The 22,311-nt window shown below is 42.6% G+C and overlaps 1 long non-coding RNA gene across 1 annotated transcript; it reads right to left on the reverse strand.

The window, feature by feature from the left end:
* Window positions 1-1,874: 1,874 nt before the first annotated feature.
* Window positions 1,875-21,977, reverse strand: LOC138744893 (uncharacterized). The gene is made up of 3 exons (XR_011345862.1): window positions 21,891-21,977; window positions 19,783-19,886; window positions 1,875-2,074 (listed from the first exon to the last, which is right to left on the reverse strand). It is a non-coding gene; the product is annotated as an uncharacterized lncRNA (long non-coding RNA).
* Between the last annotated feature and the right edge of the window lie 334 nt (window positions 21,978-22,311).

Raw genomic sequence — 22,311 nt, forward strand, 5'->3', positions numbered from 1 at the left:
CCAATGTTGAGGCTTATATTTCCATGGCAACAACTCTTTACTTTCTTCTTGAGAGTTTTATTTTGCATAATAAGTGACTACAGCTCCTTGCTGATTCTATGAGCTGGTGTAGTAGCTGAAACCAGCGTTGGGATCACAGCAGTCTTTTTTGAAGAGGATTTTATAGACCATCACATCAAGATGAGGAATAGATTGAAGGAGAGTCTTCTTCTGTTGGGGAAGGTGGCGGGGATGGGGGGTTGTTGGAGTTGGGAGAGCTCAAAAGATATATTAGTCAGGATTCACCACAAGTGACTGGTCCAGACCAGAGTGGGTGATGCATGGGAAACTCCAACCCCCCCCCACCCCCACCGAGGATTCTCCCCACAATGCTCGCTGCAGAGAGTCACTGGAAGGATGGCGTCACCAGTCGTCACCTCAGCCTTACAAATTTGAGTGGGTACTCCCCGTTCTGTGTACTTCGATCCCTCCCAGACTTTTTTTCCATTTGCCATTCCCATGAGGGACAAGACCACCCCTCTAAGGTCAGGGTATGTGGCAGTGACTAAATAGCATGCCAAGGCACCAGTCACCTTCATGCTCCCTGTGACATGGTACTCACAGTCTCCCCCATAGATACCCACAATCAGTGCCAACTCCCTAACAAGCTGTGTCCCCTTGTGCCATTGTGGCTGGTTGTGTAGTTCCCATTATAGGAGGGCAAGGAACCTGGCCTGGACTGCAGTCACGATGCATTCCCATAGGATGATACCATCATCAACCCCTTCTGACGGCACCTGCAAGGCATTACCAATCATCTTTTGTTCAGACACACTATCCAAGGCACTCGCTTTCCAATAAGAGGGGTGAAGGCAGCAAGATTATGTGTTTCCTGGCTGCTTGTGGTATTGGAACCCTAACCTGGTTATCTCCTTGGCAGAGTAGTCCCAGGTCTCCATTATCTCACAGTAACCACATACTCCTGCCATTATAGCTGCTCCAGCAGGGCTGCAATTTTTTTTTATATATAGGTGCTCTCTGTATCACCACATCTGGCATTATATTAGAATCCATTTCTTGGTGTGTCTCACCAATTGATGGAATCAGTCTTCAATTCTCAGTGTAGCACCATGTGTTTTTTGCTTCTATGAAGAAGAGGTAGTAACTTTCAGCTAGCATATACTGTTGAATATTATATTGCTTCCTATGCATTTGAGCCCAGCTGTGCAGAGAAAATGTTCCTACTTGTTTTGTGCTTGTTGACACCAAGCTAATGCCTAAGCTTGCAAAGAGTCTTCGCTAGATAAAGGCAGAAACAATATGCTTATACACTGAAGAATTTTCTGGCCATTCTTGATTGACAGATCCATGATTATATCTGCATTCTTAATCTTGATTGGAAGATTTGAGGAAATGCAAACAAAGGACTTCCTCTGTGGTGGAAATAACTATCAGCCAATTTTGCAAATTATCTTAAAACATCACCTTGTGTTTTGCAAACAAATCTCACATCCCTGACATGTTTGGTGATGCTTGTTAACTTACCTGAGGAAACACTCAGGCCGCTTGAATTCCTTGTCAGTTACAGCACTTACCCTTCTTTACATTTAGGTTGACCGCTTTGAAGCATTCTATCAGTTTGAATTGCCACTCACCTTGTGGAACATTAAAGCTTCACAGAAGCTGCAGTGGAAATGCATGCATTATCTTGTGCTTCCTTGGACCAGACTGTTCACATCCATTTCACCACTTTTAGCTTAGCAGAGCTAAGTTTGGCAGAATCAAAGACATAAAATATATATCAACAAGCTAGTCTTTGGAAGCAGCTTTGTTGAGCTTTTCTTTCGTCAACCCCACCCTCACTCTATGAAAGCCAGAAGAAATGTGTTCCAGTATTAGTTGGACTCATTTTATTTATCTTAATAGGTTTCTTCATTGGTTTTTTTTTAATCTAACGTCCTTCAGAGGAGGGCTATGTCTATTGTTTTTCTATTGCCGATCCAATTGTTTAGGACGTAGTGAAAGAGTATCTTCTTCTCCATGTACAGGGCATCTCAGTGAGTGACCTCAGGTGAATAAATCTTCCCAGAGGAATCTTTCAAATAAACAAAGACATATTAAATATTAAGTGCATCGTTCATATCAGTGCAACAATTTCAATGGCTAGATTTCACCCTTGGGGAGACGAATGGTCAAACTCCAAATATTAGTAAATTAGAAACTTTCTGTCTTTAATTATTCTATGCTTCAATGCGCACATATCCCTTTTCCCTGAAAACTTTTAAATTACGGTAACAGGCCCTTCCAGCTCATAAAGCTGTACCACCCAAATACCCCAATTAAATTACAACTCCTCCCCTCCATACTTTTTTGGAAGGTGGGAGGAAACCCACACAGATATGGGGAAACGTACAAATTCCTTATAGACAGTGCTGGATTAGCAAGCAGGTCATTGGCGCTGTAACAGTGTTGCCATCAAAAATTCTCAGCAGCTAATTCTGTCTGAATCAAGTTTTTTACTAAAATGATATATGAATAAAATAATATTTGCAAACTCCCTCTCATTAGTTTGGATTTTTTAAATAATCGCAAGAATTTGAACATTGATGCTTCACCATGAACATGGTTTAGGTGAAGAAAGTAGACCCTGTCAAAATTCAAGGTCAGTTTGTGGTAAACCACTATTGTGCCATGATCAGCTGGACACGCGTCCCAAGACTGATCCTACCCGTAGCCCCTTTCTCTTTGCCACGATCAGTCAATGAGGTTGTTGGTAGTTCCTGTCTTTAGTTTCACCATATCAGCCTTTTGGGATTATTCATGGTACATCATTGTGCAAACTACTTTCTTTCATCTTATGTTTTCTGTGGATCTTACAATGCCTGCCACAACCTTTTTGTTGACAAATCTGTTGATCAAGATTTGATCTTGACTTTCCACAAAATACAGGCTCAGTGCTCTGTCCCAATTTGATTTACACCTCCCCTTGTGATATTAAACTAAATGAACAGGTGGAAACATGGCAGATGTTTAGGTGATGTCATAGAGGTCTACAAGATTATTAAGATGGCTCAATAGTGGTCTACAAATTTGTGAAAGGTATACATAGCATAGACAGCCAGCACCTTTGTTTCCTGGGATAAGAGTAGCAAACATCGGTGAACATCTGGACAAAGTGAGGGGAGAAAAATTTAGGGGTATTTTTTTTTTACACAGAGGAGTGGATACATGGATGCCTGAAATGCAGTGCTAGGGGTAGTGATGGATGTTGGTATTATTGGGATTTTTAAAGATTATTACTTAGACAGTCACAATGGATGAAACAGAGGAATATAAGGTCAGGAAGGTTTTGTTTTTGAGTAAATTTATATAGGTCAGCAAAACATCATGGGCCAAAAGGGGCTGCACTGTGCTATCTTCTATGTCAAGATGGAACATGTGAGCTGCCACAGAGTATATAGAGGGGTCTGGGAGGTAAATTGGGGAAGGTTTGTTAGAGTAGGTCATATCTTTGGCTTGGCTTCACGGACGAAGATTTATGGAGGGGGTAAAAAGTCCACGTCAGCTGCAGGCTCGTTTGTGGCTGACAAGTCCGATGCGGGACAGGCAGACACGATTGCAGCGGCTGCAGGGGAAAATTGGTTGGTTGGGGTTGGGTGTTGGGTTTTTCCTCCTTTGCCTTTTGTCAGTGAGGTGGGCTCTGCGGTCTTCTTCAAAGGAGGTTGCTGCCCGCCAAACTGTGAGGCGCCAAGATGCACGGTTTGAGGCGTTATCAGCCCACTGGCGGTGGTCAATGTGGCAGGCACCAAGAGATTTCTTAAGGCAGTCCTTGTACCTTTTCTTTGGTGCACCTCTGTCACGGTGGCCAGTGGAGAGCTCGCCATATAACACGATCTTGGGAAGGCGATGGTCCTCCATTCTGGAGACGTGACCCATCCAGCGCAGCTGGATCTTCAGCAGCGTGGACTCAATGCTGTCGACCTCTGCCATCTCGAGTACTTCGACGTTAGGGATGTAAGCGCTCCAATGGATGTTGAGGATGGAGCGGAGACAACGCTGGTGGAAGCGTTCTAGGAGCCGTAGGTGGTGCCTGTAGAGGACCCATGATTCGGAGCCGAACAGGAGTGTGGGTATGACAACGGCTCTGTATACGCTTATCTTTGTGAGGTTTTTCAGTTGGTTGTTTTTCCAGACTCTTTTGTGTAGTCTTCCAAAGGCGCTATTTGCCTTGGCGAGTCTGTTGTCTATCTCATTGTAGAGAAATAGAAACACTTTAAAACACAGAATTTTTGCAGGAGCTTTTGCAAGACTTATGATGGACTTTTATTTGCAAAAGGGCAACAAATGTAACAACAGGCAGGGCAGCTTTGTCTGCAAAACAGAGCTTGCTGTCTGGAGGGTCATGTAATCTTTGCAGGCAGAGAGCAGAAAAAAAGAGGCTTTGTTCTCAGAGAGGAGTGAGGGAGAGAGAGAAGAGAAGAGAGAGAGAGAGAGAGTGAGAGAGAGAGAGAGAGAGGGGGGGTGTGGGGGGGGGGGGGCAGAGAGGAGAGACACAGACATCAGTTCCAAAAGGACAAGCTGGCAAGCTTTGGAAGATGGCCTGGTCAAAGGAGAGGACTGGCTGTCCGGTGATTTCCTTGGAATAGGGAAAACAGAAGGAAACTCTGTGGTGACCTGAAAGAAATAGGTTATCATCTGGAGAACCCTGAAGGGGCCAAGTGTTGTCAGCAAGACACTGGAGTGGCTGATTTAAAAGGAATCCGTTGTGGATGTCCTGGAACAAGAAAAATTCTCTCTCTGAAAACCAACAGGAAAACTTCTGAGTGGTAACCATTTACCTGTTAAGCACCAAAGCCTGGTGAACTTTATTAATGTTAACTTCTGTGCACAGGTCAAGAATTGCCTGGAACCAGTGAGATTGGACTGTGAACCAAAGAACTTTGCTGAACTTACACACACATTAAAGACACGTGTGCTTAGAATTAGACGGGGGTTAAGTAGGTTAAGTGAGTCAGATAAGTTAAAGTTTAATTCTATTTTCATGTTCAAAGATAATTAATAGCAACTTTTGCTTAAGTTACGCTTTGTCATGGTGTATATCTACTCCTGCTGGGCTTTGACTCATTACAGAGGTAATCCATTTTGATGTTCAAAATGTTAAAGTCAAATATTTTTTTAAAAAATTGATGTTGAAAGGGATGTCGGCGTACACACCATTGAAAGTTAACATGCTAGTAAGGCAGGCAGTCAGGATAGAAAATTATATGCTACTCCTTGTGAGGAATATATTGCAATTATGTAGGATTGCACTCGTAGGATTATATACAGTTTTGCTTTCTTTATTTAAAAAAGGGATGCACTTGCTGCAGAAGGCATGTAAATGATGCTTTGTCAGACTGCTTGGTGCAATGATAAATTTGTTATAAATGTGGAGTCTCCATGCACTATGTTGAAGAAATGTAACAATGATATCCCTGTTGGATCAGGGTTAACATTTATCCCTCAACAAAATAATCCAGCCCATAAATTAAATCTTTCCATTTATTCCTTATTCTTAGACAATCATTTGGGATCAAGCTGTCACACTGAACAAGTATTGAGGAGGCCGATAAGGGACTCGCAGACTCTGTTACAGGTTGGGCAGGATGGGGTGGGCATGTAGATAATGTGGGAGACAGGGTCTTCCTTCTAATCTTTATGCTGGATTTTTGTTTCCTCCCAATGAAGGGATTAAACTTTATCAGTGTCATCAAGCTCTCCTTAATTATATTGGTATTCATGGGACTGGGTTGTTCGTTAAATGAGCTGCCAAGTTTCCTTCATACAGCAATGGCTGCACTTGGAAATCTCTTCACTGTAAACCTCTGAACCATTAAGTCTAAGATGGCTTTGAATGGATTAATCCTGTTCATTCCATTATCTTGTTCTCTTCTATCCCCTTCAATTTACCCATTTAGTGCTTGGAAAGCAATAAATGGCTTAATTTTCTTAGTCTCAACAGATAGGAGTTTGTACATAAAAACTAGTCTCTGTACAAAGGAAATTATTTTTCCTCAGATCCCCATGTATTTTTTATCCAAAATTTTAAATGGTTTTCCCTTACTGAAGATACTGAAGGGCAGCACAGACCAACTAACAGGTCTTCACAGACATCTTCAACACCTCACTGCAACAGCCCATCATTCCTGGAGATTTCAAGACAGCCAACATCATGCAAGAGGGTGATAATAACAGGCCTCAATGACTGCTGTCCTGCAGCACTGACCTCCATCATTATGAAATGCTTTGCATGTCTGGTGATGGAATGCATCAAAGCACACCTACTAGAGATGCTGGACCCATTTCAATTCGCCTAGAAGATACTGTAGGTGGCCTCATCAGCAATGACGATAAGTCGTACTACAGAGAAGAGGTGGAAAATCTCATGAAATGGTGTGAGAGCAACAACCTGAGTCTCAACGTGGACAAGACGAAGGAGATGATCGTGGACTTCAGGAAGACTAGGAACATCCACATTCCAGTGCACAGCAATAACTCTGTAGTGGAGAGAGTGGAGAGCACCAAGTTCCTTGAAGTCCACTTAACTCGTGACCCATCACAGTCACAAATATCTCCTCACTTGTCATGGGGGCGCAACAGTGACTGCCTTTCCTGAGAAGACTGAAACGGGTAAGATTACCAGCCACCATCACTCTACTGGAGCTCTATCAAGAGCATCCTGGCCGGCTGCATCACAGTGTGATCTGGTTGCTGCAGAGAAATGGATCAGAGGTCAATCCACAGGATAATAAGAATGGCAGAGAGGATCATTGGAATCTCCCTCTTCCCCTCCCACCTCCCCCCCCCCCACCAATCGACATGATCTACCAGGATTGTTGTTGTAAGAGGGCATTCAAAATCATTAAGGGTATCTTTCAGTTCCTCCCATTGACAATGAGATACAAGAACATCAGAGCCGAAACCATCAGGCTGAGCTTCTTCCCAAGGGTATTTATTTTTATATCTGTATATTTGTCCTTAGAATGGATTTGTATGTGTGTTATGCCTGGTTGTGTGTCTCTATGTTTGCCACCCAGGATCTGAGAATGCTATTTTGCCAGGTTGCACTTGTACAATTAAATGTTAATAAGCTTGACTTGACCTTTTCCTTGAACAAAGCAACATTGGGAACATCTTTCCTCAAGCTAACTCATTTATGACAGTCATAATCTTCCCAGTGCCTTGGCAAAACAGTCAACAAAGTAAAGATCCTGCCGCCACCATCCGCACTCATGTCTCCTGTCTCTTATCGGATAGAAGATAATGTCCCAGCAGATTCAAGGACAGCTTCTTTCCTCCTGTGATCAGATTCTTGAACAAACACGCTCTTAACAGGGACTTTGCCCCACTTTTTCCCGTACTTTACTGTGCAACATTCTGGATTGCAACATCCCACACTTATTTTGCTCTGCTTCTCTTGCCTTAAGTATGAGTAGACCTGCCTGGATAACACCCTAAACATTTTTTTAACAGTATCTCAGTACACATAACAGTAATAAACAATTCAATTCAAAATATCTGTGCAAGTCTACCAAACTCTCCATCAAAACACTTTGTGGTTCTTGGGATCTGCAAATTCCTTGTTTTTCACCTTTTCAGTTCACTTCAGTGGACAAACATTAATCTTGTTCCTCTCTCCACTGCTTTGGCCTGACCTGCTGAACGCTTCAAGCATTCACTGGTTTTGTTTCAGATTCCCAGCATCTGCTGCTCCTTGCTCCACATATTCTTATCTGTTCTTTCCAACTTGGTTGGGTTGACCAGGCCATGCTTTGTGATCAAATTTATTTGCACCAGTTTCTCACTTCCACTGACATCTATCTCTCGTGATGGATTTGAAATCATATTTTCTGGATTATTACTCCAGGCCTCTGGATGTGCTGGTTTTGTAAGAAAACCATTCTGTTGCCATAGACTAAATGTAGAATCTTAGTGATTTACAGCTATAATGAGGTCAATTAGTCCATTGTGTGTCATGCTAGACATAAGATATGGACACATGACAGACAAGACTAAATGTCCTGAAGGAATACAGATATGTTTGGATAGGATTGAGGTGGCTGTGAGGCTCTCTGACAGAATTATTTGGATCTGCAGTTTGATGAATTTCTAATTGGTAGGAACTGATCTCACTTTGAATTAATAAATGACCAGAGATTCATGACAGATTAGATTACACTAGTAAACAGATTACTTGGTTACAATATTTTTTTTAAAAACTACTCCATTAGACCTATTCCCTGCTTTTATTTCCATCTAACTTTGAGAATTAAAACTGTGCCTAGCTGGGTCATTTTGTCTCTCAGAAAGCACTGGGGTTATGCAACATGCTGTGACCTGCAAGTTCAAGTTTATTGACCTCAGAAAGCCTGCCAAATTTCTACAAATGCATGTTGAAAATTGTGCTGTCTGGATGCGTCACTAATACCTCTGAGAGTAAAGCCCTCCAAAAGGTAGTGAACACAGCCCAGGACATCCCAGGTAAATCCCTCCCCACCGTCGACAACATCTACAGGGAATGCTGCCGTCAGAGAACAGCAACAATCATCAAGGATCCACACCACCCAGCACATGCTCTCTTCTTGCTGTTACCATCAAAAGGTATAAGTGCCATAAAACTTGCGCCACCAGGTTGAGGAAAACCTGGTACCCCTCCACCATCAGACTCCTCAAGAACAAACTTAATCAGGGACTTTTTTTAAGGACTCGCACTTTTGTATTTAATTGATTGATTTTTATTTTTATTATTTTGTTTCCTCTGCATTGCACAGTCATTTTGTTTACATTTCTTAATTGCTTACATGAGCACATTGTGTACAGTTCTTTTTACATTTGTAGCAGCCATGTAGTGGGCCAAGTGGGGTGCACACCGCGGTATCGCAAACTATTGCCAGTGGAGGGGTAGCAGGCGTGCGGAACCATAACATGGACAGCTAAATACTCACCTAATGGACCATATGCAAGCGGTGCTGCATGTCAAGGAATGCCACGTTGGTATGCTGAGTCTGCGGGACACTAACAAAGCGTAATTTAAACCTGCCGGTCTCATGGATCGGCAGAAAACTCAAAGTGATGTCCCACCTTGTCCTGTGGAGCCTAGGAAATACAGTATATAAAAGAAGCTTGTAAAGTCTGAATAGTCTCAGACTAACCTGCTGTGTGTGTGCATTGCTTTAGTAAGCTCTACAGAAGTAGCCGCTACACTCTATCAATAAGTGGAAATTCTGCCTCACCCATAGCAAAAGGAATCTCAGGGTTGAATGTGTTGCCATGTATGTATTCTGACAATTAAATTGAAATCTGAATCTGGCATCTATTATAAAGTGCACTGAGTTCAAGTGAGAAGGTTCATTTTGCATGTAGTCTAGCAAGTCAACCTACACATAATGCAGCAGTTAAATGCACAGCACAGCTTGCAGGCCCATAGAGAGCGATCAGTTAGAACAGAGACCAGTCAACATTATTTTACAGGTGTGAGGTTTGATAATAGCAGAAAAGAAATTTGTGATATCCCATGGTCTTCTTTAATACCTCTACAGATGCCTACCTGATATAAATTAATTTTAAAATTTTAAAGTAAAAAAAATTAGACACATAACACAATAACGGGCCTTTCCGGGCCCACGAACCCATGCCGTCCAAATACCCCAATTAATCAACAACCTCCATATGTCTTGAAGGGTAGGAAGAAACTTGAGTACCTGGAGGAAACCCACACAGAAATAGGGAAAATGTACAAACTCCTTAAAGACAGTGCCAGATTTGAACCCTGGTCAGTGGCGCTGTAATAATATTGCACCAACAACTATGCCAGCCATGCTGCCCTTTTAGCCAGACCGTGCACTATGCAGGAATGATTGACAAGGCAGTTCACAAGCCCCGAGTTTTAGAGTAGAAAGTTAAGTCTGTAGCTAGCTGCTACAAGCTATGGCTCTGCGGAGCCTATAACACAGGAGAGCTGTATGCAGGTTAGCTCAGAAAGAAAACGCTGTTCCCAGAAAGAAAGACACAAACCCCAGTTGGCTGCAGTTAACACACTCAGCTTTATTGGGCTCACAGCCCTGCTTTAATTCTCAAGCTGATGGGTGTGGTCAAAACCCTCTCAGCACTGATTGATGTCTTTGTGATCCGCTTTCCCTGATAGGCCAGTTAAGCTCTTTTGGTTGAGGCCAATCAGATGGCAGCATGGTGAGCCTTGTGCAGCCTGCTGGATCATCACGATCATCCTTAATTTTGTGAGGCCCCATGGGGAAGCTGCGAAGGGCCGTCACAAGTCCACATTTGAGCCGAGAGCGGGCTTATCAGGAATCACTTATCAGGTTACAACCATTAAGATGATTCCGACTCTAGGCTTGACACCAGTGTTTTAGCCTGGCCAGTTTTACATTTCCAAGGTGAGAATTTGCTTTTGTGGAAGTTTCTAATCATTCTCAGAATCAGAATCAGAATTTATTGTCATGAACAAGTTACAACATTCGGTGTTTTGTGGCAGCGTCACGGTGCATATGTTCGTATAAACTACTTTTACAACAATAAATTTTAAAAAAACGAAGTAGTGCACGAAAAGTTAGCTCAATTTTCCAAATGAAAGTTACTCATTTCCTGAATGTCATAATAGTAAATATCACAGTTTGCTTTAACTGTTTGTGTTTATTACTTCATAATTTTTAAAATAAATTTTATAAATGTATAAATTTTATTTGTAGCATGGTAGAAGCTGACTCCAAACATTTAAACTCATGACACCAAATTACACCAAAATTAAGGTGGGAGGAAACTAGAGCATCTGGGGTAAACTTACGCAGACATGGGGAGAACACACAAATTCTTTACAGGCAGCATTGGATTCGAACCCGGGTTGTTAGCGCTGCAATAGCTTTCTACTAATTGCTACACCAAAGCTGCCGCCCAAATAATACAATGAACACAGGACCATGAAGTCTCCATTCTTTTGATCATGAGCTGGAAAATCTGACAAAGGAATCTCGTTTTATTTGTGAGCAATCTGTGAAATTATTTAATGTAAAAAGAGCAGATCCTAGACTTTGCTGGGGAAACAGTTTAGATTGACCAAAATACACATAAACTTTTCCCTCTTGAATATACACAGTGTCATTTTCTCCCCTTTTCCCCCCCCTCTCTTCCCTTCCTCCTTCCCACCCCCTCCCCATCCACTAAACGTTCAACATCTGTTTGCTCATAGTTTTGCTATTATCTGATTCCACCTGCATAGAATTCGCTCATCGTAATTGAATGAAGATCTACCGGGACCAATGCCCGAAGAGGGCGCACAAAATCAGTGAACCGGTGCGGACTCGAAAGGCCAACATGGCCTGTTTCCGCTCCGAAAATGGTTATATGGTTATATGGTTATAGGATACTCAGCTGGTCAAACAGCAGCTGTGAAGAAAGAAATAGACACTGTTTGTATATTTATCTGTTTGGGCATACCCATTGGCTGATTGTATCTGTGCCCCCCCCTCCTCCCACAGACTCCTGAATTAAGGGTCACTGTTCCACTGCCCCCTCCCCAGTTCAGGACAGACATGACTCCATTCTTTTGTGAATAAAAGCCTATCAGTTTTACATAACTTCAGTCTTTTGCAGTTATTGATGGTGCATCAGGCAATATTTCAGATTAATAACACTTCATTAAGGCTCATTGAATTAAAAACATTAACTCTCCTTTTGCAGAGTATTTAGAGGTGGTTTGGGAGGAATTGTTAGAGCATCTTGCACACACATTTTAAAACAGAACATTTGCAGGACTTTTGCTGAATGCTTTTTGCAGGAGGCAACAAAGTATCGACTGCAGCTTGCCTGGGAGAGCATGTGATCTTTGCAGGCAGAAGAGAACAGTTTTGCTTTCGAGGGTGTGAAACAGAGAGAGAGGAGACAGAAATCAGTTCCAGAAGGACAAAGCTGGCAAACTTTGGAAGGCTGCCTGGTCAAATGAGAAGACTGGTGGTGTAAAAGGTGACCTGAAAGAAAGAGGATCATCTGGAGAACCCTGAAGGGGGAAAGTTTTGTCAGCAAGACTGATTGAGAAGGAATCAATTGCAGATGTCCTGGAGAAGGAATCTCTCTCTGAAAACCAGCAAGAACCCTCCTGAGTGGTAATCATTTGCCTGTTAAGTACCAAAGACTGGTGAACTTTGTTAATGTTAACTTCATGCACAGAACAAGAATTGCCTGCAACCAGTGAGATTGGACTGTGATCCAGAGAACTTTTCTAATCTTAAATATACATTACACACACCTGCACTTAGCATTAGAGGGGGGATTAAGTAGTTTGGTAGGTTAAATAATAAGTTAAAGTTTATTTCTGTTTTCTTGTTCATTTATAATTAAAAACTACTTTTGTTAAAGTAACCCTGTATTGTGGTGCATATCTATTACTGCTGGTTTTTGGGGTCCTCTGGACTCTGTAACACTCCATATTGCGATGTATCCCAAGCATTTTTTAATTTTATTTCAGATTTCTAGCATCGGAAGATCCTTTATTTTTCAAGAGATAAGCAGGAATTGCTTGATAATAATAGCCTGATGTCATGGAAAAACCTAAAAATCAATTTGAAAATTTAGAGCCACAGGAGCCCAGCCAGATCAAATTGGGTCTTCAAGGAGTCAGATTGGAAAATATATTTCTTTGTATTCTCTGTATTGTAATATCTGGGTAATAATCTTACCTCAGGATAACATTCTCAAGAAGACATTTGGATTTATTTGAAGAGAGTCCTCCTGACCCTCCATTTGCCAGTCCTAATGAACTCAAGGAGTAAGCCAACAGCCCTCTCAAACTCTCAATATGATCATGGTTGGCCTTGACTTCTCTTTCTCCCAATTCCCCATAACGCTTCACTCCCCAATCTTTCAAACATTTATTTATCCTGCTCTTAAATAAATCCAAAAATCTGGCCTCCACCACCCTTAGGGGCAGAAAATTCCAAAGATTAATTTGAGAGAAGAAATTTCTGTGTACCTCATTTTTATTGGCCCCTTATTTTGCAGTCATGTATTCTTGTTTGTGTCTTTCCCATTGGATGGAGGATGTTCAACCTGAGGCATCAACTGTGTCTCTTTCCACAAATCATGCTTGACTTGTTGACTGTTTCCAGCATTTTATATTTCAGATTTCTAATTTTTTTTTCCAATTTTAAATAGAAGTGGATTGTTAAAGGAAAAAAAAGATGCCTGGCCTTCTGATGCCTACCAGTTTACCCACATTCCTCACTGATCTGTGCATCTGCAGCATTTTGCTCCACAAATTATATTTTGTTCTTTCTGGCTTGGTTGGATTACCAGGCTATGCTTCATTGTCAAATTTAATTTTTAAATTTAAATTTAGACATAAAGCTCAGTAACAGTCCATTTAGGCCAATGAGTCTGTGTCGCCCAATTTACACCCCATTAACCTATATCTCCGGTATATTTTGAACAGTGGGCAGAAACTGGAGCCCCCAGAGAAAACCTATGCAGACACAGGGAGAAACAGTGTGGGTGTCGAACCCTGGTCCAATCCCAATCACTGGCGCTGTAAAGGCGTTGCGCTAACCACTACACCAACCATGGCTTGTTTCCACTAGTTTCTCACTTACACTGAAATCTATCTCACATGCAGTTATGATGGATTTGAAATTATATTTTCTGGATTATTACTCCAGGCCTCTGGATATACTGGCCTGGTAAGAAAACCATGCATGCCATTCAACAACAGAAGAACAGTGTCAGAGTTATTGGATTAGCCAACATTCCATAGATCCAGACACACGAGTTTGAATCCCACCATGCCAGTTAACTGAATTAAACAACTAGTATCTTGGTGGTGATGGTGAAATTACAAGATTACAACATAGAAAACTACAGCACGTACAGGCCCTTTGGCTCTCAATGTTGTGCTGACAGATATATTTCAACCAAACACAGTTGACATAGTGGATAGCACAATGGGTTTACAGTGCAAGCAATCCGGACTGGACTGTGGTTCGAATCCAGCGCTGTCTGTAAGGAGTTTGTACATTCTCCCCCGTTGGCTCATCTATTTTCTGAATCACGTTCAGGTTTTCCATCCTGTCCAACTCTGCTTTTAGTTGCTTTTGAAGCGCAAATAGAACTGTTCTGCATGTGGCACACATTTATCCAATCTGATCATGTGTTCTCCTGGAAAGCAGCCTAGACCCTGAAATAGGTTGTTTCTTCACTTCACCTCGAGGACTCTTTTTACCAGGTTCACTTTCTCACAGGCTGTCCCACCTAGTATGGCCTGTAGATCCTTTGGTACCACGATGAATGCTAGCGTGTGCTCTTTGTCCTTGTATTTCACTTTAACCATGCATTCTCCTTGTACTGGTATATCAATACCTGAATATCCTGTCACCTTCAATTTTGCTTCATACATCTTTGGTCTCGGTCTAATCTTCTTAAAATCAATCTCTGCTATTACATTAATTTAACTGAAATTGAATATGTCATTCACTTTTAATCTCTGTTTTCTTTCTTGTTTTCAGATAGAATTCCTCTATCTTCCTTTCATCACCTGCATGAACTTGATTCCTACAGCAACTGGGATAATGGTTGCTTTGTTGCACATATTGCATCTTTTACCATATGCTGGACACTTTTTTGGTAGGTGTGGTACACCACATCAACAACATGGCTTTCAATTATCCCTTTCATTTTTGTTCACTAGCCACGCCTCTCTTTCTACTTTGGTGCTCTTTTTCTTAAATGGTTTATGTCTGTTCTTGCTCAATGCATCCATATTGCCACTAGTTTCACTGAACACCTCTTTTGCCTGAAATTTTACAGTTTCTGCAGCTGTACAAAGTGCTAAGGCTTTTTCCAGGTCTTAGCAATCTTTCCCTTAGACTATTATCTGGAATACCACAAGAAGTCTGGGATGCACAGGTCTGTTACCGTGCTGTATATCTAAAATAAATTAAGAGAAAGAGAAGCAAAAGAGAGTCTATTTAGAGACACACTTCCAGCACTCCTGCATTCTCTGAGTGCTGGGGCTTTCGATGTGGCAGAATTTGTTAAGACCATGACCACAGAGTGCAGACACAAATAGAATAAATAAATCAATCAATTAGTATCAAACAGGACAGTGTGTTAACAATATTAGGGGTTTAGAACATAGAACATAGAATATTACAGCTCAGTACAGGCCCTTCGGCCTTTGGAGCTGTGCTGACCTATATATTCCTACCCCCAAAAACTTAACCCTTCCTACCTCATAACTGTTATTTTTCTTTCATCCACGTGGCTGTCTAAATTGATTTTTACACATAAATCCCATAAGGAAGATTCGGCATTAAGCCGCCTTTGGTCTCTTAGATGACCCCAATGTTTCAGACTTCACCACCACCTCTGGCAATGTATTGCAGGCATACAGAACTCTCTGTGTAAGAAAACTTACCCCTGATATCTCCCCTGAAATTTCCTCCCTTCACTTTGTGCAGATGTCCTCCAGAGTTTGCTAGTCCGGCACTGGGAAAATGGCACTGCCTTTGATGTGGGGGAAGAATGCCCATCCATTGTCAGCCCAGATATCTAACTCCAGCCATTATAAATATCATAGAGAAAGCACCATGAAAATATGTTCCCTTGGCTCTCCATCAAACACCCATAATTCTACCCATTGTAATCACTCTGCATTCCCATCAACTCATTCCAGCCTCTAGAACTCACCAATGGGCAATTTATTAACCTCCCAACCTAATATGGTTGATTTTTAATGGTCCATATAATTAGGAATTAACATTAAATGTTTGCTTTCTTAGCAATGTCCACATTTTATGATCAGATAATAAAGCATGCACACTCTCTACTGATTCATTGCCAGTCCCTAATAATTCATCATCAATGCATTTCAGCTCAGCCCAGTGGTCATTGATTCACTCCATTCCCGCCCCCCCACCCCCCTCCCCGCCACAAACTGGTCACGCCTCTGGATAAAGGCATAGTTATCCCAATCTGCTTTTAAAAATCCAGCTTAGGATCTCCCTTGCAGGGAGAAGCAGGCCTGTCACCCTTCCTACACGTTTCATGTACTGGGCTGTGTCCACTACCTTTTGCAGGGCTTTCCACATGGAGGTAATGGTGCCCCTTACCAGATCTGCAGGGTTTTCCGCTCAGAGGTATTGGTGCCCTCAAAGACTGAGGCAAAGAATGTATCAGCCCTGATCTCATTGAATGCTGGAGAAACATGTTCCCCATTTATCCTGCTTCTCTCAAGTACAAAGTAGGAGGCGGAATCAGATGAATTAATAACAACCATTTGTGTTACATAGCTTTTCACTTATGTTGTCTGATTCTTTTTAAATATTGATGCTGTTGGTTAGCCATATGGTTGACTTGATGCTTGACATGGTGATATCAATATAGATCATGTAAATATTATGAAAGCAAATTCAGGGCAGTGACTCAAACTCCATTTCCTGCCAGAATGACATCATATAGAGCAGGAAAATATCAACATAGACCAGTGCAGTGACCACACATCATTAAAGAATTCAGAGATATTATTGAGAAGGCAGGTTTGGAGGTTCATGATGTACTACTGATGCCTGGGTCATACAACCTGTACATCTAGGGATCTAAACTGTTAGCTGATCCTGAGTACGTCTATGAATTTAATACTATGGGGAAACAGAAACAGGCTCCTTGGGACTGCTCCACTGTTCATTGAGATCGTAACTTCTACATTCTTAGCCTCCATGGCAATTTGCAGTCAAGGCCAACATTCCATTAGCCCTGCTTCATCTGAATGTGAAGATATTGCATTTCATGTTTTCAGTCATAGGTCACGAGCTGGGACTTGGGGTTGCTCTATGAGTGGGCTTTCAAGCTCCAGTGGCTCAAAGTTTGCTGAGTCTCCACCTGAAGGTTGACAAATATTATAAATTACCAGCATTTTCAGGTCAACTTCCGAGCCTCCCAGGAAATTTCCAAACATAGGGAAATGAGCAATGAGGTCAATTCTAGGTCAACTTTCCCCCTGGAGAATATTCAGGCTGAATATTCATAGGGGTGGCATAGTTAGCATTGCAGTTAGCGCAACACTATTTCAGCGCTGGCATTCCTGGTTCAAATCCGATGCTGTCCATAAGGAGTTTTCACGTTCTCCTTGCAACCTGCATGGGTATTCTCTGGGTGCTGCGGTTTACTCCCACTCTCCAAAACGCTGTTAGGTTACTTGGCTGTAATTGGGCAGGATGGACCTCATGGGCCAGAAGGGCCTTCCTCTGGGTTGAATCATTTTTAAAAAGTCCTACAATCAATGCCACTAAAAATCCCTCCTGAACTCTGACCCAAAATGTTAAACATGTTTATCTTTCCACAAGTGCAGATGACCTGCTGAATATTATTTCACAGAAACATTACATTTGGTTCCGTATTGCTCCATGGATATAAATTCTAGTCAATGGTGTGCTGCCTGTCCCCGCCATTTTACCTGGAGAGATCCAGAACATTGGAAATTGGCCTGAACTGGCAAGGCAAGGACATGGAACAGCCGAAACAAGCCTTGTCCATCTGACACACATCTAAGCTCTAGCCCGAACACCATCCATTCACCCACCCATAGCTAGAAATGACAAAGACAGTCAATATTTGAAATACTCGGCATGTTTCCGAAAGTTGCTGGGACATTCCAAAGGACTCAAAAATTTCAAACAGTGCAAACAAAACTGAGAAACGCTGAAAGATGTCAAGGATAAGAGCTAAAACATGCCAAAACAAATAACAATGTATTTCTAAATTTTAAACATTGGAAAAATGCAGTATTTTAAAATGTTATTTATTTTTTGTTTTTACCAATACAACATGATAACGGGCCCTTCCTGCCCAAGAGCCCATGCCATACAAATACGCCAATTAACCTACAAATCCCATGTGTTTTTGGAGAGTGGGAGGAAACTGGAGCATCTGGAGGAAACCCACATGGACCCAGGGAGAATGTACAAATTCTTTACCAACAACTATAGAAACAACAGAAGGAGGTCATTGACACTGAAATAGCTTTTGTGCTAACCAATGCTTCAGGAACTTAACCAATTAATTAATCTTAGAATTGTACGCCTCATAGGTGATATTGCACTCGGAGAGTTGTGGCCAGTTTTAATCTCCTACCTCTGTGATGCCTCAAACTGGAAAGTAAGGGTCTGCACATTTAAGAAGCAAAAGGTGCTAAAAAGATTGACTACGGTGTGGCCATGACTGGAGGATCTGAGCTATAAGGAGAGAATAGAAACAGAAAGCCTACAGCAAAATACAGGTCCTTTGGCCCACAAACATGTCACAACCTTAGAAATTACTAGGTTTACCCACAGCCCTCTATTTTTCTAAGCTCCATGTACCTATCTAAAAACCTCTTAAAAAACCCTATCTTATCTGCCTCCACCACCGGTGGAGCCCTTACCCCTGACATCTCTGTGCCTACTTCCCAGCACCTTGAACTCGTGTACACTTGTGGCATCCATTTCAGCCTTTGGAAAAAGCCTCTGACTATCCACACGATCAATGCCTCTTGTCATCTTATTCACCTCTATCAGTCCACCTCTCATCCTCATTCATTTTGGTTTGGTTTGGTTGGTTTGGCAGTGCTTTTCCCCTGGAGTGTAATAGACTGAGGATGATCTGAAAGAGGTTTTTAAAACATTGAGGGTCTCAGATAAGATTAATAGTGGCATTGTTTTTCCAAGGGTGTTTACAGAACATAGAATGAAGGCAAGAGGGGGAAAAACTTTAAGGAGGACCTGAAGGCCAATTTTTCTCTCAGTGATTGTTCGGGAGTTAGGATTTTGCACAGGACAGAGATAGGTTCGACCTTGGCATGGTGGAATTGAGAAACGGTTTAGTGGGCAGAAGAAAGGCAGGGAGAGAGTCAAGAGAGTCAGTTTAAATTGTACTTGTTTTCATGCTGAAGCTTATCAGGTAAGGCAGGGTACAGGTGCTTCAAGAGTGGGAGGAGGGTAAAGACTAGGCGTGTTCAAGTTTGAGATCAAGGTTATTATCATCCGATTATATAAGTACAACCCGACGAAACAGTATTTGCCGGTCCTCGGTTGGATTATTGGTTAAGAAGGTTATAGCAGCGAGAGAGGACATTAGAAGTGGGTCTCGTCATGTGGCTGCCTATATGATATTCAAGATTCAATCTATTGTCATGTAATTAAAAAGTGTCATATTACATAAAAATGCTTTTGTCTGCTCTAAGGTAGACAGATTCACCATTGGCAAAAATTGCCTGAAGAGAAAAAGAAGCAAAAGTGATTTACCCCCCAGAGTCATCGAGTGCCCGTGGATTTATTTCCAGTGCTCCCACAGCCTCTGCGGCCACACCATCCCAATCATTGGCAACGGGAGCTCCAGATCTGAACCTCCGACATGATTAGAAACCCTTCGGCACCCTCTTGCATCCTGGTTCCAATACCCCTTCAGCCAGTTTCGAGCCAGTCTCCAGCAGTCCACAGACTGGTGTGAGTCCCTTGACTGCACCCTCCAGCAGCCCGCAGCCTCCGCGTGTTCCTCGCCTTGAATAATCAGCACCCTGCCGCCTGTGTGGTTCCTTCAGCTGCAGAACCCCTCGCTGGTCATCTCCTCTGTTCCTCCTTCTCAGATAGGGGTTGGTCTCCCCGTTTTCCGGTGCCCCGTGCCAGTCCTCCATTTCCCTGGAGCCTGGAAACCCCTTGTGGTTGCTACTAATAGGCACCACCATCTTGGGTCTAGACCCCGCGGTTGTGGGATTTTAAATAAAATTACCGTAGGCTCCTTTAACGGACCACGCTGTGTCTCCGCTGCCTGCTCCCTGTGGATCTGCACCAGCAGCGGTGCTGTCGATGTAGCATCTCCGGCAGTGAGTAGAGCTGAGGAACAAGAAAAGGATGATCATCTTGTTGGACAAGTATTACATGCCCCCAATAGTCAATGGGAATTAAAGGAGTTTATATATGAGGAGAAATAAGATTGTTGGAGTAGGGGATTTAAACTTTCCAAATATTGACTGGGAATGTTGTAATGACAAAGGTTTCAACATTTTCAGGAAAGTTATTCCGGATATATGTAGAGGATCTCACAAGAGAGTGGAAAACACTTGATCTGATCTTGGGAAATTGGTAAGGGATATGATGTTAGTGGATGTGCCTTTGGGTTATTGGGTACAAGTCAAGTCAAATCAATCTTAATGTCATGTGAATGTACAAGTTCTTTCTTTGGCTTGGCTTCGCGGACAAAGATTTATGGAGGGGGTAAAAAGTCCACGTCAGCTGCAGGCTCGTTTGTGGCTGACAAGTCCGATGCGGGACAGGCAGACACGGTTGCAGCGGCTGCAGGGGAAAATTGGTTGGTTGGGGTTGGGTGTTGGGTTTTTCCTCCTTTGCCTTTTGTCAGTGAGGTGGGCTCTGCGGTCTTCTTCAAAGGAGGTTGCTGCCCGCCGAACTGTGAGGCGCCAAGATGCACGGTTTGAGGCGATATCAGCCCACTGGCGGTGGTCAATGTGGCAGGCACCAAGACAAAACAGTGGTCTCCAGTCCTCAGTGCAAAACACACAGACACACATTCAGACACAACACACATACAGACAAACAACGTACATGCAGGACTAGTATACATGTATACAAAAATAAATAAATACGTATTAATTCATGAATATGAGAGACTCAGATAGTTAGTGTGAGCAGTTCCTTTGGTCATTTAGCATTCTCACTGTCTATGGGAAGAAGCCGGTCCTCAGGCTGATTGTGTTGGCTTTGATGGTCCTGATCTCTTTACCAACTGGAGCAACTTAAAGAAGGGATCCTGAATGATTTTGCTTGCCCTCTTCAGACCATGATCCTGGTAGATCACATTGGAGGGGGTGGGAGACTTGGTTATAATCTCTGCCACTCTAATGGTTCTGTGGATTGACCTCCCATCCATTTCTCTGCAGCAACCATAACACTCTGTGATGCAGTCAGCCAGGATGCTCTCGACAGAACTCCTATAGAAAGTTGACAAAATTGTGGTTGGTAGCCTTGTCTTCATCAGTCTTTTCAGGAAGGCAATTACTGTTGCGCCTTCCTGACTGACAAGTTAAGAGATGTGTATCCTGTGAGGAGATGTTGTCCCTAATAACTTTATAGGACCTAGAACATAGAACACTACAGCACAGTACATGGCCCTTCAGTCCTCAATGTTGTGGCAACCCATATGCTCCTTAAGAAAAACCCTGGAACCCTCTATTTTTCTTCCATCCATGTGCCTGTCTAAGAGTCTCTTAAATGCCCCCAATGTTTCTTCCTCCACCACCAACCCTGGCAAGGCATTCCAGGCACCACAACTCTCTGCATAAAATTGTACCCCTGATATCTCCCTTAAACTTTCCTCCCTTCACTTTGTACTCATGTCCTCCGGTGTTTGCTATTCCTGCCCTTGGAAACAGGCACTGGCTGTCCATCCAATCTATGCCTCACATAATCTTGTAGATCTCTATTAAGTCTCCTCTCATCCTTCTATGCTCCAAAGAGAAAGAGTCCCAGCTCTACTCTTCTTTCTTTTCTTCTTTGGCTTGGCTTCGCGGATGAAGATTTATGGAGGGGTATGTCCACGTCTGCTGCAGTCTCATTGGTGACTGACAAGTCCGATGCGTGACAGGCAGGCACGGTCGCAGCGATTGCAAGGGATAAATGGTGGGTTGGGGTTGGGTGTTGGGTTTTTCCTCCTTTGTCTTTTGTCAGTGTGGTGGGCTCCGCAATCTTCTTCAAAGGAGGTTGCAGCCCACCGAACTGTGAGGCGCCAAGATGCACGGTTGGAGGCGACATCAGCCCACTGGCGGTGGTCAATGTGGCAGGCACCAAGAGATTTCTTTAATCAGTCCTTGTACCTCTACTTACCTTGCCTCATAAGGCTTATTTTCCAATCCAGGTAACATCCTGGTAAACTTCCTCTGCACCCACTCCATAACTTCCACAGACTTCCTGTAATGAGGAGACCAGAAATGAACACAATACTCTAAGTGTGATCTCACCAGAGATCTATAGAGCTGCAACATGACTTCTCTACTCTTGAACTCAATCCCCCAATTAATGAAGCCCACCATCCCATTGCCCTTCTTAATTATCCTATTAACTTGTTTGGCAACCCTGAGGGATGTATGTATTTGGTCCCACACCCTTAAGTAACTGACCACTAACCCTCTACTCAGTCTTCTGGTTTATCTTTCCAAAATACATCACCTCACACTTATCTGGACTGAACTCCATCTGGCAATTTTCTGCCCAAAACTGCATCCTGATTATATCCTTTTGTAACCTT

This window comes from Narcine bancroftii, chromosome 1 (assembly GCF_036971445.1).
Source record: "Narcine bancroftii isolate sNarBan1 chromosome 1, sNarBan1.hap1, whole genome shotgun sequence".
Classification (NCBI taxonomy): Eukaryota; Metazoa; Chordata; class Chondrichthyes; order Torpediniformes; family Narcinidae; genus Narcine; species Narcine bancroftii.